The following is a 16,442-nucleotide window of genomic DNA, read 5'->3' on the forward strand; positions in this document are numbered from 1 at the left end:
CAATAAATCCTCATAAGTGTCTATATTTTAATATGAAATATTACTGAAATTAGACACTTATCATATATTTGTATTTTTTATTTAATTATATATTAAATATTATAACTATATTTTGAAAGTGTTTGTTTTGAGTTAGATATTGATTTTATATATTAAACACACTGAGTCTGAGTCTGAGGGTGTCCGACCTTTGGCTTTCTGATTTAGTTTTTAATGGTTATATATTGTTTTGACATATTGAACGCACTGGTTTTGAGTCTGGAGGTGTCCGACCTTCGACAATTTTGATTTATTTTTTTAATGATTACATATTGAACGCATTGGTTCTGAGTCTGCATTGGTTCTGAGTTTCGTAGTTCTATGGATTAGAGTTGAATTAATACACCACGAATAAGTGATGCTTAAGAAAAATGGGTGGAAGAATTCATACAGTTCGCATAACATAATGCAGTTAGTTGTAATAATGGAGTAAGAATAAGGTGTCCTTGTGTCAATTGTTTGAATGGAAGGATATTGAGTGCTTCCGAAAATAGAGAACATCTTTCGTGTGATGGATTTTTGAAAAATTATACAATATGGACGTGGCATGCTGAATTGTTAGACTTACCAAATGTGCGCCGAGCTTCGGAGGAAGTTCATTTCTCAATGAATGATAGATTAGAAGACATGATTCGTGATGTGGGAGTAGAATCTTTTGCTAATGCAGTTTTCGAAAATATGTCTAATGATGCAGAGACTCCTTTGTATCCTGGTTCAACTAACTTCACACGATTATCAGCAGTGTTAAGGTTGATGAATTTGAAGGCAAAGAATGGATGGACCGACAAAAGCTTTACAGAATTGCTCGAATTAGTTAAGGACATGCTTCCAAAAGGAAATACATTACCCAATCGAAATTAAGAGGAAAAAAATACTTTGTCCGATGGGTATGGAATATAAAAAAATACATTCATGTCCTAAAGATTGTATTTTATACAGAAATGAGTACGAATATTTAAGAAGATGTCCCAAGTGTGGTTTGTCACGTTATAAGGTTAAAGTTGGTCAGAATGATGAAATTGATGAATTCACAAAGGTCAGAATGTCCTAAAGTTGGTCCTCCTGCTAAGGTTGTTTGGTATCTTCCAATAATTCCAAGGCTTAAGCGTTTGTTTGCAAATGCAGATGACGCTAAAAACCTTAGCTAGCATACAGATAATAGAAAAAGTGATGGACTACTTCGTCATCCTACTAATTCTTTGTAGTGGAAGAATATTGATAAAGAATTTCCAGAATTTGGAAAAGAATCAAGAAACTTAAGACTTGGATTGGCAACTGATGGAATGAATCCCTTTGGAAATTTAAGTGGTAATCATTTTTCATGGCCCGTTTTGTTAGTGATTTACAACTTACCTCCTGCTTTTTGTATGAAGCGCAAATACATGATGTTATCTATGATGATCTCTGGTCCAAAACAACCTGGAAATGACATAGATGTTTATCCTAATCCATTGATTGAACATTTGAAGTTATTATGGAATGAAGGGGTTGATATGTTTGACGCGTTTAAGAATGAATCTTTTCGATTGCATGCGATGTTGTTTTGTACTATCAATGACTTCCCTGCATATGGGAACTTGTCAGGTTATAGTGTGAAAGGCCATAGATCATGTCCAATATGTGAAGACAAGACATCTTATGAGCAGTTGAAACACGGAAGAAAAACTGTGTATCTTGGGCATCGTAGATTTCTAAAGAAATATCTTCCGTATCATAGATTGAAAAAAGCTTTTAACAGATACCAAGAACATGACATTTGTCCCACTCCCTTAAGTAGTGTTGAAATTTATGAAAAAATAAAAAAATTTAATGTGACTTTTGGAAAAATGAAGAAAAAGCAAACTGTGAGTGAAATATGGAAGAAGAGATCAATCTTTTTTTATCTTCCGTATTGGCGTAAGTTAGATGTCAGACACTGTATAGATGTAATGCACGTAGAAAAGAATGTGTGTGATAGTCTAATAGGAACACTTCTAAACATTAAAGGAAAAACAAAGGATAGTGTGAATACACGTCTGGATTTGATTGAGGTGAATATATGAGAGGAATTAGCACCGAGAGAAGTTGGTAAACGTACATACTTGTCTGCAGCGTGTTACATTTTGTCAAAGAAAGAGAAAACAAGTTCTTGTGAATTTCTTAAAGGTGTTAAGGTACCACAAGGCTACTCTTCAAATGTGAAGATTCTTGTATCTATGAATGATTTGAAACCAATTGGCTTAAAGTTACATGATTGTCACGTTCTAATGCAACAATTACTATCGGTGGCTATTTGTAGAATCTTACCAAAATATGTTAGGCATACAATCACTCGACTATGTTCATTTTTCAATTCCATATATAGTAAAGAGATTGACTCTCAGAAGTTGGATGAACTTGAAGAAGAAATAATTGTTATCTTGTGTCAACTCGAGATGTTTTTTCCTCCATCTTTTTTTGATATTATGGTACACTTGGTTGTTCATCTTGTGAGAGAAATCAGATTGTGTGGGCCAGTTTATATGTGATGGATGTATCCAGTTGAATGATACATGATTTTGAAGGGATATGTGAAGAATCAATGTCGTCCTGAAGCTTCCATTATTGAAAGATACATTTCAGAAGAATCTATTGAGTTTTGTTCCGAGTACATGTCAAAAGCCAAATGTATAGGAGTTCCTGAAAAAGGTTGGCACTCTCGTAGATTGATAAGTAAAATCTTCAAAAGGTGTACATGTCATAAGCAAATCTAGAGAAGAGGTTCTGCAAGCACACTTGTATATCTTGAATAACACTGATGAGGTGTTACCATACTTAGTGTTCCCGCCGGTTGACCCAAGGCATCTTATGCGTCTACGACAGTTGTGCGTCCTAGAATCCCTCCTCCTTACGTGCCTTTCCCCTGACGGAACCACCTGAAAACACAAGAGACAAAGGGCGCCCTCGCGGCCGTTTGCACTCCGACGCTCGAGTCAAACATCGGGCAAAGAAACACCAAAAACTCTAAACTATGAGAGCTCTGTGTGTGTATTCTCTCTGTGTGTTACATGCATTAGAAATGTGTACCTTGTTATGCTAGTTGTTTCCCTTTATATACCTTTCAGTGTCTCTGCCCCTTTTGCTAACTGTGACCTAAGCTTATTGTAGGTGCGTCTTAGCGACACTATCACCCAGTCTTAGGGCCATCTAGTGCGTAAGACTACCTTGCCGAAGAGCAACTGGCGCGAGATGACCACTTGGATGCCAACTCATGCACCCAACCCCCAGGCCATCCGCTCTAGGAGTGCCCTTAACTATTCACGCGCCATGCATGCAGATCACCCCTGGGACGTGACCCTTACAAGTCGTCTCTTTCCCATTGGCTCTTTGATAGTGGTGCGTACTACCGTGTCCCCTACACCCCATGCACGGATCCCTCATGATCTACGCTTCCCCTCACTGATAACTAGAGTGTGGCTTGGAAACCACCTTTTTCGGTCTATCTTTACTGTTGGGTTACCAAGGCCCGAGGCCTCCACGCCCTGCCTTGATGTCGCCCCCTCCTCGGCTCCCCTTATCTGTGAGCCAACTAAGACTCTGGCCCGTCCTGCCAACCTCCCAGTGGACCTAGCCTTCGGGGCCCCACCATGACTTTGGTCATTGCCCGAGACCGAGGACTGGTCGGTACACTTAGATACACACAAAGACATTATCAAATATAAAAATCCAAGACAATTAGAAAAATGGGTGTTAATTGAGCATAACAAAACTTTCATGTCATGATTTAAGCAACAAATAATGAATGATCCATCAACATCTGAAACATTAACATGGCTTGCAAACGGTCTCAAGTTTGATATTTTATGTTGTTCTAGCTATGAAGTAAATGGTTGTTTGTTTTACACAAAGTCTCGAGATGATAGGAGTACAGTGCAAAATAGCCGAGTCACCTTGGAGGCAAAGTCTATGCGGTTTTCAACTGCAAAGTATCAAAATCCTGTTGTGGGATCGATGCCTTATTATGGTGCATAGTAAAGATTGGGGAAGTTAATTATACCAAGTTTACTGTACCTATTTTTAAATGCAAGTGGGTTGACAATAAGACTGGTGTCAAAGTTGATGAATCAGGAATGACTTTGGTTGACTTTCGAAAGATGGGTTATCATGACAAACCATTCATAATGGCACATCAAGCTTCCTAAGTTTTCTATATCCAAGATCCTATGTCTGAACACTGGTTTGTTGTGCTACATGGAAAAAAAACAACATAATGACCCAGAAGATACAAACAATGACATTTGTTACAAGAACGACCATCAATAAAGAGTACAAGGATATTGTTGATGGTGTACATGCAACTCGAAATGATCACAACGAAGGAATATACATTTGTATGTGCATGTGATTCATGTTTAGTTTTACAATATATAATTTTAATTATATTTCATATTCTTGATGCTTATCATATTTGTTTGATAACAGGAACATGGCAGATGATAAAGTTTCTCGTTCAAAAACTGGTAGATGACCTACAAGATTAAAGAATATGTTTAAGAAGATAAATAAAGATGACAAAATATCATTGCCTATTGATGTCCACACTGGTGTGGCCACTGGGCCATATGCAAAGAAATATAGGAGTTATCTTGGAGTACTGTCTCGTGAAAGGATCTCTATCTTAACTGAGTTTTGGGATCACGTGACCAAGCACGAGAGAAACATGATTTGGCAAGATATTATGGTATGTAATTGTTTTTACCTTCTTCAATCGAAAGTTCTTTTATACTTTGTTCTTGTTTATGAACTAATTCTTTCAAATAATGTAGATGCGTTACAAGATCTTGAATGTGGAAACCTTGAAAGCGAAGGTTCTTTCTGATGTGGGTGTCAAGTTTCGTCAGTTCAAATCAAAATTGACAACAAATTTTATATATGGTAAAAGGAAAGAAGAAAATCCTTGTACAAAATATGCATCCCTTGATGAAGAAACTTGGCGGCAGTTTGTGCAAATTCGACAAACTGAAAAATGGCAGGTTAATATCACTTTTATATTTGGATATAGTTTATATTAACATATTATTAAATTTTGAATGTTGATGATAGGATGTTCGGAACAAAGCAAAAGTCAGTCAGGAACATAATGATACCCCACACTTATTGTCCCGTGGTGGTTATAAGTTGTTAGAGCAGAAGATGCTTAAAGAAAATATTAAATCACGTTCTACTTCCATTGAGGAAATGAATAGTGTAGATTCTTTTAGGCCTCCATCCCCACCACTCCGACATGAGATGTGGAAGGGTGCCCATATAAACCTATCAGGGACATGGAGTTCTAAGTCTACAAAACAAACAGTTGAACAAATTGTAAGAAATATGTTTTCTATGTGTTATTTTAAATTGAATGTGTTGAAGTTTGACAATTTCTTTTCATTTGTTTTAGGATTCTCTTGCTGAGCAATCAACACAGGGGACTTTTAATCCATGTGGTCGCAATGATATTCTTAATGTTGCTCTCGGACGACCTGAGCACCCTGAACGTGTTCGTGTAACTGGATATGGGGTTGGGATTCAGTCATACTTTGGACCTTCATCACATAGCAAGGAACAATCGTTCAGTCAACCTAGCCAAGAGTATTTACTACAATTACGTGAGCAGATAAAGGTTGAGGTAACTCAAGAGCTTAGAGAAAGCTTAATGGAGGAGTTTAATGGGGGATGAAAAGGGAGTTCGAAAAGTGGTGGGAGGGTTTAAGACTCTCACAGCAACCACCTACTATGATAGAAGATGAACCACCTCCGCCTCCTATTAAGAAAGTCAGACTAAAGGGAGTTGTTCGGTGGTTGATCTATCGGGAGATGACTTTGGCTCAACTAGCCAATGCGAGTTATATGTTGAATGTAATTCTTTGACCCGATTTGTTGCCCTAGGTAAGTGTTATAAAAGGGTCACAATGTTACACAATGTGCCTCTTCCTTCTAATTTCATGAAGGTCACGGTGGTGAAGGTCCTTTATGGTGATGTTGCAATTTCTGTGCCGACATCAGAGGTCACAATTGTAGCAGAGGCATTACATACTTTCGTTGCCTAGCCTAGACATCTGATCAGACCTATAGACTCTACGGTATATCTTTGCACTAATACTAATAGGATTATATATAAGATATATTACATTCTAACTAATTTAAGTATTTGTTTGTTTGTTGATGAGTAGCAGGAACCTAAGACAAAACTGCCTTTGCGAAAGAAGAAAATATTCTCCATTGATGATCCTGTGGCGGCATTGGTGGAAGTTGCTACAGCTTTGGATACAACCGTCTTAAAGGTTCCATGGGATGCCAATGTTTTTGGAAGGCATAGTGATGTACCGTTGTACATTCACATGTCTGATTTGTTGGACCTTGCATCCGGAGATCAAGAGATTAACTTAACAGTTCTGCAATTATGGATTATGTAAGTTCAAATATTAAAATCTTTATACTTTTGATTTATTAAATATATTAGTACTAACTTATTGAAATTTAGGTATCTTTGTGGATTATGCTTCGATGAGGGGAAACACAATATGTATGGGTTTTTAGACCCTCAAGTCATTCAATTAATTGGAAACAAGAAGTCAGAAACACAAACATACATCACCAATGCCTTAAAGAATGGAGGAAAAGAAATTTATTTTGCTCCATACATCCATGAGTAAGTCCTTATTAAATAAGTTATATTAAATTATTAACATAAGATAAATTAACTGATTTGTTATATAGGTGTCATTGGCAACTATTGATCATATTTGTTCAAGATCATACCATTGCATGGTTTTGCTCCTTGCATAAAAAAAAACCCTCCCTATTTTAAACACATTATAGATAGGTACGACAGTTTCATTTAACATTTATTATTACTTATACATTATATAATGTTATGTATTCTGACATGAAATCTTATTATTTTAGTACTTACTCTGGATATAACATGTTGAGTGGGAGGAGAAGTGCAAACGCACAAAGACTCATTTGGATGTACCTTAAGGTATTTAAAGTATATTTGTTCACTTAATTTAATGTGTCTTAATCATTCATTTAATACATTTATTTTCACATGCAGTCCAACAAGCAATCCAGAAGTTATGAGTGTGGTTATTATGTTATGCAGTGGATGTTGACTATTGTGCAAGCTGCAATTAATAAAGGTTGGGATCAGGTAATACCTCAATACAATAAACACTTTAAAATTCGGGGTTTATTATTCATGCACTGATTCAAAAAAATTCAAATGTCACAGTTTTTCAACGACTAACACCCATTAGATTCAAAAGCATTGGAGTATGTGAGAACAACATGGTCAAAGTATTTTGTAACCATGTATAACACCTTAGGATAGTTAAATCATTAGAATGACATACTTTTTCATATATTAGCAAAACTTTTTGTAGAATGTTATAATTTGTTGTATGTATATTTTTTATATTTAAATTATGATTTTAAATGTTTTGATCTTCTGGAATTAGATATTTTATGTAGATTTGAGGTTTATTAAAAAACAAAATATAATGATTTACATACAAAGTTAAATCATTAGAATGACATACTTTTTCATATATTAGCAAAACTTTTTGTAGAATGTTATAATTTGTTGTATGTATATTTTTTTTATTTAAATTATGATTTTAAATGTTTTGATTTTCTGGAATTAGATATTTTATGTAGATTTGAGGTTTATTAAAAAACAAAATATTTTTTTAAACCCACATATAACGACAGTTTCACATGGAACCGTCTTTAAAAGTCTCACATACAATGACGGTTCCATGTGGAACACTCTTTAAAAGTCACACATATAACAACGGTTCCCATGGGAACCGTCTTTAAAAGTTTGTTTAAAACTTTTTTATTACTATTTAGCATCTACTTATAAAGTCGATTAAATGAACCGTCGTTTTATAACGACAATTCAACAACCGTCGTTAAAAATGATTATTTTATAACGACGTCCGCAGTAACGACGGTTTGAGAACCGTCTTTATATGTCATTTTTAATCGTCGTTAATGTACCTTTTTGTACTAGTGAAGATAGGATTATTGAATACATTGGGTAAGTTGTGTCGACTTGAACAAGGGAGTGTGAATAGGTGCAAATAATTATACATCTATTCCTGAGGTGTAAGTAGGTGCAAAACATTTGGTTAATGTGTGACATATGGGTGAGAATTCAATGTGTGAGCCATCAAAATATACCTGATCACTTCTGACATTTTTATCTCATGAAGTTGTAAAAAAAAACAAAATAGAGTCTGGAAAGGAGTGTAAATAAGCATAATATGGATGATATGGAAGCATATAAATAAGATAGTGATTGAACAAGGGAGGTTAGATATTCAAGAAATTTTTTGCATGGCCCAACTCAATTCATGGTCCTGGACAAAACACAAGATACCCAAAAGCTCTTATCTTCTACTCTTATTAGGTCCAATATCCAACGACATTCCTGAAAATGTTATGATCTAGACGTAGGTAACTAACTATCTATGGCTATTGTTGTGGGTACTAATATGCAAGAAATAGAGAGTGGTTACTGAAAGCAATAACATGCACCTAGACAAAGATGCTAGTCAAAGGACCTACTCAGTTTCTTATGAGTAGGGTGTAAAGAGTGTGTGCCGAATGGATGGGTTGCTAAAACCTCAAGGAAAATTGATTTGTCACGGCTGTATCAAGCGGGAGATGGAAGCAAGTCCATGTAATGATGCGGGGAGTCAAATATATGTTACCTCACTTTAGGGGTTGTAGGAGCCTCAAATTTCTACTTTGAACTCCCAAGATAGCCATGCGTAGGAGGATCGTAAAGGAGGTATAGTAACGTTATCCTGGTAGCAGTGGGAAAAAGAAAAGATGCAACATAGGAAACTTCGCAATAGCATATTTGTGAGTTGTTGTAGTTTTAAATCTAGTGAAACTGCTGCAACCATAGTAGTAATGAATTTGTGTAATTTTACTGGTTTGTTGTAAGGGTGTGGTTGATGTTGATCTTGAGTGTTTTGGAGTGTGTGTGAAGTTTATTTTTAAAAAAAAATTAAGGTACCTCTTAAATACTCATTTTTATTTATTTTATTTATTATTAATAAAAGATAATAAATAAATAACTAGATATGTTTGAATTGCAGAGAGAAGATCTTTTTCCTACATATATCAGAAAGTGTGATCTTTGGTTAATAAATATAAAATAATAATGACCATAAAAATTATGAATACATTATTGAAAAAATAATATTTATTAGAAGTGGATATAATAAAAAAAATAGAACAAATAATTTAATTGGAAGAAAAAAAATCTGCTTTTTAGGGTTTTTAAAATATATATAAAAAGGTGGGGCATTCCGAGAATCGAACTCAGGACCTCTCGCACCCAAAGCGAAAATCATACCACTAGACCAAATGCCCAACATATTTTATTAAGTTTAATAAGATATTAACTGTCTTTGTTTTATTACAAATCAAGTTGGGTACCATGTTTGAGAAATTATCAAAATTATCCTACATAATCATTTATGATTAAATATAAAATATTATTACATTAAGCTCGTATTTTAATTGAATAATTTAAATTTATTTTCTCATTATTTTTTTATTTTTCATTTTCACGAATATATTCTAATTCATCAGATGTTTTTGTTTTTTTTAAATATATTTTTAATCTCCGTCCACTTCTAATCTTGTAAACATATTTATTAGTTTTAACGCATGACATTATGACAAGTTTCTCTTAAATAAATAATAAAATTTTAACCACTACTACTTTAAAAATAACTTTTAATTTAAAAATATTAAGGATGTTGGTGTACATCTAATAAATAAACCCTTCTGATTAGCATTACAAAGTTAAATGAATTAAAATGATCTTTTAAAGCTTAAATAACCTAAGAGGAAATGACTAAAGAGTGAGGGTAAAAAATAATTTTAGTCATAATTTTATTTAGTACTTTTGTTAACATCATAAGTACAGTTTATTATTATTCAGTCAGAAATATTTTTTGTTTCATCGGTATCTTACAACCAAATTTTAATTAAACTTTGTTATCGTTGTTACATTTATTACACTTTGTTTCCCTATATGTGGTGTGGTTAGGGACTAGGTTTATTGCATAAGGGTGTTTGAACTAGCGAGACCTGTTTACATGTGAAAATAGACTATGACATCTTCTAGTTTCATATATTTAAAAGAATTAAATATATTTTAAATTTATATGAAAAATTAGTTTTTATTTCTATTTAAATTTTATATATCATAAATATTTATAATTAAAAGTTTATTGAAATGAAATATTGTTAATTTTTTTTTGACAAACGAATTTTCAGTTACATAAATTATAAGTACTATATTGTCTAAAGTTTAGATTAGATAAAAAAAATTAATTTCACTTTATAATATAGGACAAAAGTTATATTTAACAGTTTTAAAAATATATAACTTTATATCATTTTGTAATTTTCTTTAGTGTCATTTAATAAATAAAAAATTATTTATTTCATTGAATAACTTCTCTTTGTTTTAAAGTAATTAAAAAAGTTATTTTTTTAAAATAATAGCTACATAATTTTTTTAATATAATTTTTATAAACATACATATATTAAATTGTATATTTTTTATTTTTTAATTAATTATTCATAAAAATAATAAAATTATATCTTTTTTACATGAACTGAAGCACATTTATTGTTATAATATATTAATAACAAAATTGTATAAAAGTACACTAATAGATAAAAAGATATTAAAAAAACATCTCTCTTCCATTCCATTGTAGAAAAAAAAACCTAAGTGATATTTTATATAAACATTTTTTCTATAAATCCCCCGCTTATTCTCTTTCTTCTTCTTTTTCTCGTCCCGCTCTTTCGGTTTAAAATTCTCTCTTTTTCTTTTTTTTTTATTTTATATCTCATACTTCATCTATCTTAAAATCTGATCACACCATGTTGTAGTTGAAGAGTGAGGGTATATTTCTACCCTTTCAGATTTTCAAACATAGTAAGTTCATTTTTACTCTAAATATCCATTATTCTCTATGTTTTTCTTTGATTTAGTCATAAAGTGAGACCAATTGATAAAAATGTTTCTCTCAATTTGATTAAGCTCATACTAAAATTTGGTAATATTTGGATAACTTGCGTGTTCCTAAATTTTGAAGTAGTCCCCCCTCTTCGAGGTAGAATTTCCATTAGTGGAATTTCAGGTAAGGGAAACTAACTTTAACTCTCAATAGTACCCTAGGCTAGAAGATCTGAATGTGGAGGGGACGTGGTCCCAAGTTTCAATTTCTCTTGTATGGATGTTATTTGATAAAGTTGTTTGATTTTATGTTGTGTGAACATGTATAAATATTATATTTTGATAGTTTGGAAGTTAAATATTGTTTTTGATGTTTGAAAAATTCTTGAATGTTATGAATTTTTAAATTTTATGTAATTGAATGATATGTATTATATATGAATGATGAAAGTTGTATGAAATTGATGTCATACATTTGGGATAATATATGAGTTATTATTTGATGGTAAAAACTATGTTTAATAGAGATGATCTAGTTTCACTGATGATCTAAGTCATATAGACTAAGATATCAGGTGGTGAGAAGCTGGTGAGGGAGTTCATACACAATGGGTCCCGTTGTAGACACTCTATATATTGGATGTTTGAACTTACCCTGATCTTTTCTCTTGAATTTGCTGATAATCTTTGGATCAGGTGTTAGTCTCTGGTAGGGACATACTTAATGAGTCTTCCGGAAGACGATGGATTCATGTGTAGTCAATGGGATTGCAATGAAATCTAATGATTGCGATTGAAAATAGATCCATGTGTGGTCTATATGAATGATGAAATTGGTATTAAAATTTTATATATTTAAATAAATGTTTATAAATGATTAGTTTGATTGGTTCTTTTTGCATGAATTAAATGTTGTGAAATTTCTTTTCATTAGTTTACCCTTATTTTTCTTATTGTGTTGTGAACTGTGATGATTGTACTAGGTACACAAGCAAACGATCATACAGGTGTCGGGGGGAGGAGAGGGTCTGGAGGGCTTTATAATATAATTTTGAACTTTGTTAATATTTATATTTTTATAAGTCATAATCTTGTAATAGTTAGATGTATTTTATACGGTGTTATATTTTTCATCAAATATTATCACATCTTCCAAAAAAAAAAAAAATTACGTGCATTTTTTTCTATTAATTGTTTCTCACCTCTTTTGGTGCATTTTTTTACAAAATTCATTATTATTTGTTAAAAAAAACCTTGAATTTTGTTAGGAACATCATCTCTCTTATACTCTTGTTAATATATCCTGTGTTATTAAGTTTATTGAAAATAAAAAAAAATTGAATTAGTATCATTATTTGATGAATTTTCTGTTGAGAAATTTATCTTAAATAAAACTTAGAAGAGATACACAACAAGGATTGAAAATGATTCATTTTTTATTAAATGTAATATCAACTTTAAATGATCAATTATGAGAAGTGGTAATGTATTATTCAAATAAAAATCAAATATATACTCTTCTTTTATCTTATTTATATATTAAATATGTCATGTTCCGTCCGGTTGACCGTGACGTCTTCGTGCGCGACCTCAACCGTCAGCTAGGGACTCCTTCCCCCTGGTTACCTGTGGATTCCTGCAAAAAAGAGGACAAAGAGGCGCCCTAGCGGCCGTTTGCACTCCGATGCTCAAGTCAGCCAGCAAGAAACACCAAAACTGTTCACCTACGTCTCTGAGCACCGCGTATGGCACTCTGAAGGTGATAAAAAGAAATGTGTATATGTGTGTGTGTTTTCTCCCTCAGGCAAAGATCTTTCCCCAGTCCCTTGTACGTAACCTTAAGCACGAGCAAGCAACTAGAGAGTTCTCTGGTAAATTTGCCAAAAGTTCCAACCCTGTTTCCAACATTCTCCGCGCTATTTAAACTACCCAAGCATTTAAAGCGCCTTAACGCGCCTTTAATTGCAAAATGTAACGCACTCAATCAGCGTATCTGATTTAGGAAACGTAGCGCATTTAAGACGTTGAAACGCTTGGGAGCCATTATAGTACCTGAATGTTCGAAACAGAAACTGTATTGAATGACTTTAATTACCTGGTACCTGACTGGAGGGTGTTTCTATTCTGACATGGCTGTCGTACACGTGGAGGGCCTCACGACGCCATGACCCCATCTGGGGGCGTTTCTACGTGTGAGTCCTCCTGCTTGGGAGTGCTACTGTGCTAGGGGTGACTTTTTGGGTGCCAACTCATGCCCCCAATTATCTAGTCACTTACTTTGAGAGCGTATCTGCCTTCCTCTCGCACCCTGCGCCCTGCTACCCTGGGCGTGACCTTCCTCTTGAGTCGTATCTGTCCCAAAGGCGTCTCGGGGGCGGCAGGAGTACTTCACGAGTCAGGCTGCCCTACAATGGTGCTATTACTATGGCCTTGAAGCCACCTTTTCCTTCTCTTTATCACTGCCCCAGGTTATCGGGACCTGAGGCCTCCCCACGGCGTTGCTCCCTCCGTGGTCTTTCCTACCCATGGGTATCGGGGAACCACACTGTGATCGCCTTGCTTTAGTACTGTTTGAGCTGGCGACGCCCTGGTTGGGTGACGCCATCACCTAGGCGACGCCTTGTCCTGGCGACGCTTCCTCTTGGCGATGCTGGCACTTGACGTCTCTCCACCTAGGCGACGCCTTGCGTTGACTTTGACTCTCCAGTCGTTGACTTTGACCTTGACTTAGTCAACGCCCGGATACGGGACGGTACATGTCATATTATTTTTCTCTCACATATTACATATTTAGGGTTTAAATATAAACTAAGTTAGATATATTAAATTATCGTTCATTACTTACATTTATAATATATAATTAAAATAATTAATATAATAATATTAAATAATTGATTTTGGTATGATTTAGTTTTGAAATGTAAAATCATAAACTAAATCAAATGATTCAATTATAAGAAAAATTAAATCAATCTAATTTTTTATTTTAATTAATTAATTTTTATTATTTTATTTAATCACTTTGACTCTTAACACTCTAACTACTATTAGTAAATAATCTATCATGATTAAGAAATAAAAAATATTTGCAAAAATAACTTATTTAATTAATTTGTAATGGATTTCTATTCAATAACAATATGGTCAATTACTATTAACAAAAAAAAAAAAACTATCTTTTCTAAAGGATGTATATAAGTTTCTTTCAGGTAAAAAGTATGTAATAGAGATAATGAAGATCAAACACCTTGATCAATGAAGATGCCTTCTTCTTGAATTAAGTTGTACCTAGAAACTCATTAGGAGAAGTTTCATCTTGTTTTTACTCTTTTAAAAACCAATCACATCAAGTGATATTGCTCTTCTTTTTTTCATTTGTTGAATTATTTTTTCATACCTAGGTTTAGTTAGTTAAATTTAGTAGATTTCTATACTATTTTGAAAGGTGTAACAAATTATATGGTTGAGCTTACTATGATAAAGTTTATATAACTATATTCTTTATGATAAAGTGGAAACTCGCGATGGTATCGTAGTGAAGGTTATGGGGTTTAAAGGACTATGTATATAAAACTTATTAATGTAAAAAATATATTATTGTTTCTAATTTAGATTAAGTTATTAAAAAAGTTCTTATACTAAAAACTACTATTATTTAAATTAATTTGTTCTAATTTTATGTGAGATCAGCGTTATAGTTATATATTATGAGTGTGTTGTTGTAACATGTGTTTGTGATGGATTATTTAAATTGATAAATATACTGCAATATTTATAATTTTATTTATTATAATAAAAATAAATAATTAAAACAATGATAAATATGAAAAAATAACAAATAAATTTTATTTTTTACTTAGTTTTTTATTCAACTTTTTTAAATAATGTTAATTTTCTTTTTCTTATCCTCTTAACTCACTTTTTATCATCAACCCAAAACAAGTACATATTGATGTGTAAGTGTCGCCCACCATTCCAGCAATGTTCTTTCTGCCAGTAAAAGTGACACCCACTCCCGCACCACCGCACGCTTCCATTGGTTTTGGTTGTGTCACAAAACCATTAAATTGTCTATTATTTCTTTTCAGCCACTATTAATATAAATATTATTTTATCTAGTTGTATTAGCAGAATTTCTAGTATGAGATCGGATCAACCATATAATCAGTTCAATAGAGCTTATCTATAAAAAAATAGATAAATATTTTATGTTTAATTAGTCTCGTTTTTTAAAGTTTTAAAACCTATAAATATAGGATAATTATTAAAAGAAATATTATTTTATTCTCATTACTCTATTATTATAATTATTATTATTAAGTATTATTATTCTGAAAAGTACTAAGTAAATCCACTTAATTTTCCAAAATATTATAGTCAAAACTCATTTATTAAGAATTTACATTTTATTATTGTTCTAGCAAATCAAAGAAATTCTGAATTACTCTAGGGTTAAAGCTTACAAACAGTTGAGTATTATTATTTTTTCTCTCTTTTTTAAATTATATATAATATATTTATAAGAATAAAACCCATTTAAACCTTTTTTTTTCTTTCTTCCTTAAGCTTTTGAGAGTTTTCCGACCTATTAATTAACTTCCATTATTTAAATGGTTAAACTCTATATTTACAGTGGTATTCTTCTCATGTCTCACTTAAACCAACATATCTCTCAATCATGTTGATTCTCGTGTATAAATGTTATTAAGTATGGTGGAATTACGATGATTACTGTTATTTTAGAACTCTTCTTACAAGTCTCTACATCTTGATAAAGAATATTAGAAACTTAATACTTCACGCAACAAAAGGAAAATCCCTACACAAAAGTTGTTGGAAGAACAACTTTAATGAAATTATTGCATGTGAGAGTTAGAGAGGGACAGAGTACGAAATACAATTATAGGATGGTGGCTAAGAAACACGTAATGGTCTGTGTGAATCATCATATTCGATCTCTCTTATGTCCAAAACATTTGTCATCATCACCAAAAACCATATGTGATGGGATCATTTCCTAATAACACAAGCATCTCCACCCAACATCCAATTTTTTGGTGGATTATTCTTCTAATTATTAGGAAACTTTCCCACAATCAAGTCAAATATTTCAAATTTGAAATTATAGAGAATCAAATTTCTTGGCATTGTTTTTTCGTACTTTGTTTACTAATGAAGATAGAGGCACCTAACATAGAACAAACAGATTACCATAATGTTTTTTTAGATAACATGTTTTCATTTTTACCAAGACATATATAATTTTTTTTTGAAGTAAGTACAAGCTAAAGAAGAAGCATTACTACCACTTCACACATAGTTTGAGAGTAGGAAAAGCACTACAAGAGGAGTTTATTAGTGTTCCTACTAGGGAGATGGGACCTAGAGAACTATTGAAGTCTT

At 32.7% G+C, this 16,442-nt stretch overlaps 1 non-coding gene and 1 pseudogene across 1 annotated transcript; one reads left to right on the plus strand and one right to left on the minus strand.

Moving 5' to 3' along the window:
- The first annotated feature begins 861 nt into the window (after window positions 1-861).
- On the plus strand, window positions 862-7,372 carry LOC150028770 (uncharacterized; annotated as a pseudogene).
- A 1,985-nt stretch (window positions 7,373-9,357) lies between these two features.
- On the minus strand, window positions 9,358-9,429 carry TRNAP-UGG (transfer RNA proline (anticodon UGG)). The gene has a single exon. It is a non-coding gene; the product is annotated as a tRNA-Pro (tRNA).
- Between the last annotated feature and the right edge of the window lie 7,013 nt (window positions 9,430-16,442).

The sequence above is a fragment of the Phaseolus vulgaris genome, chromosome 3 (assembly GCF_051622355.1).
Source record: "Phaseolus vulgaris cultivar YP4 chromosome 3, ASM5162235v1, whole genome shotgun sequence".
In the NCBI taxonomy this organism is placed as follows: domain Eukaryota; kingdom Viridiplantae; phylum Streptophyta; class Magnoliopsida; order Fabales; family Fabaceae; genus Phaseolus; species Phaseolus vulgaris.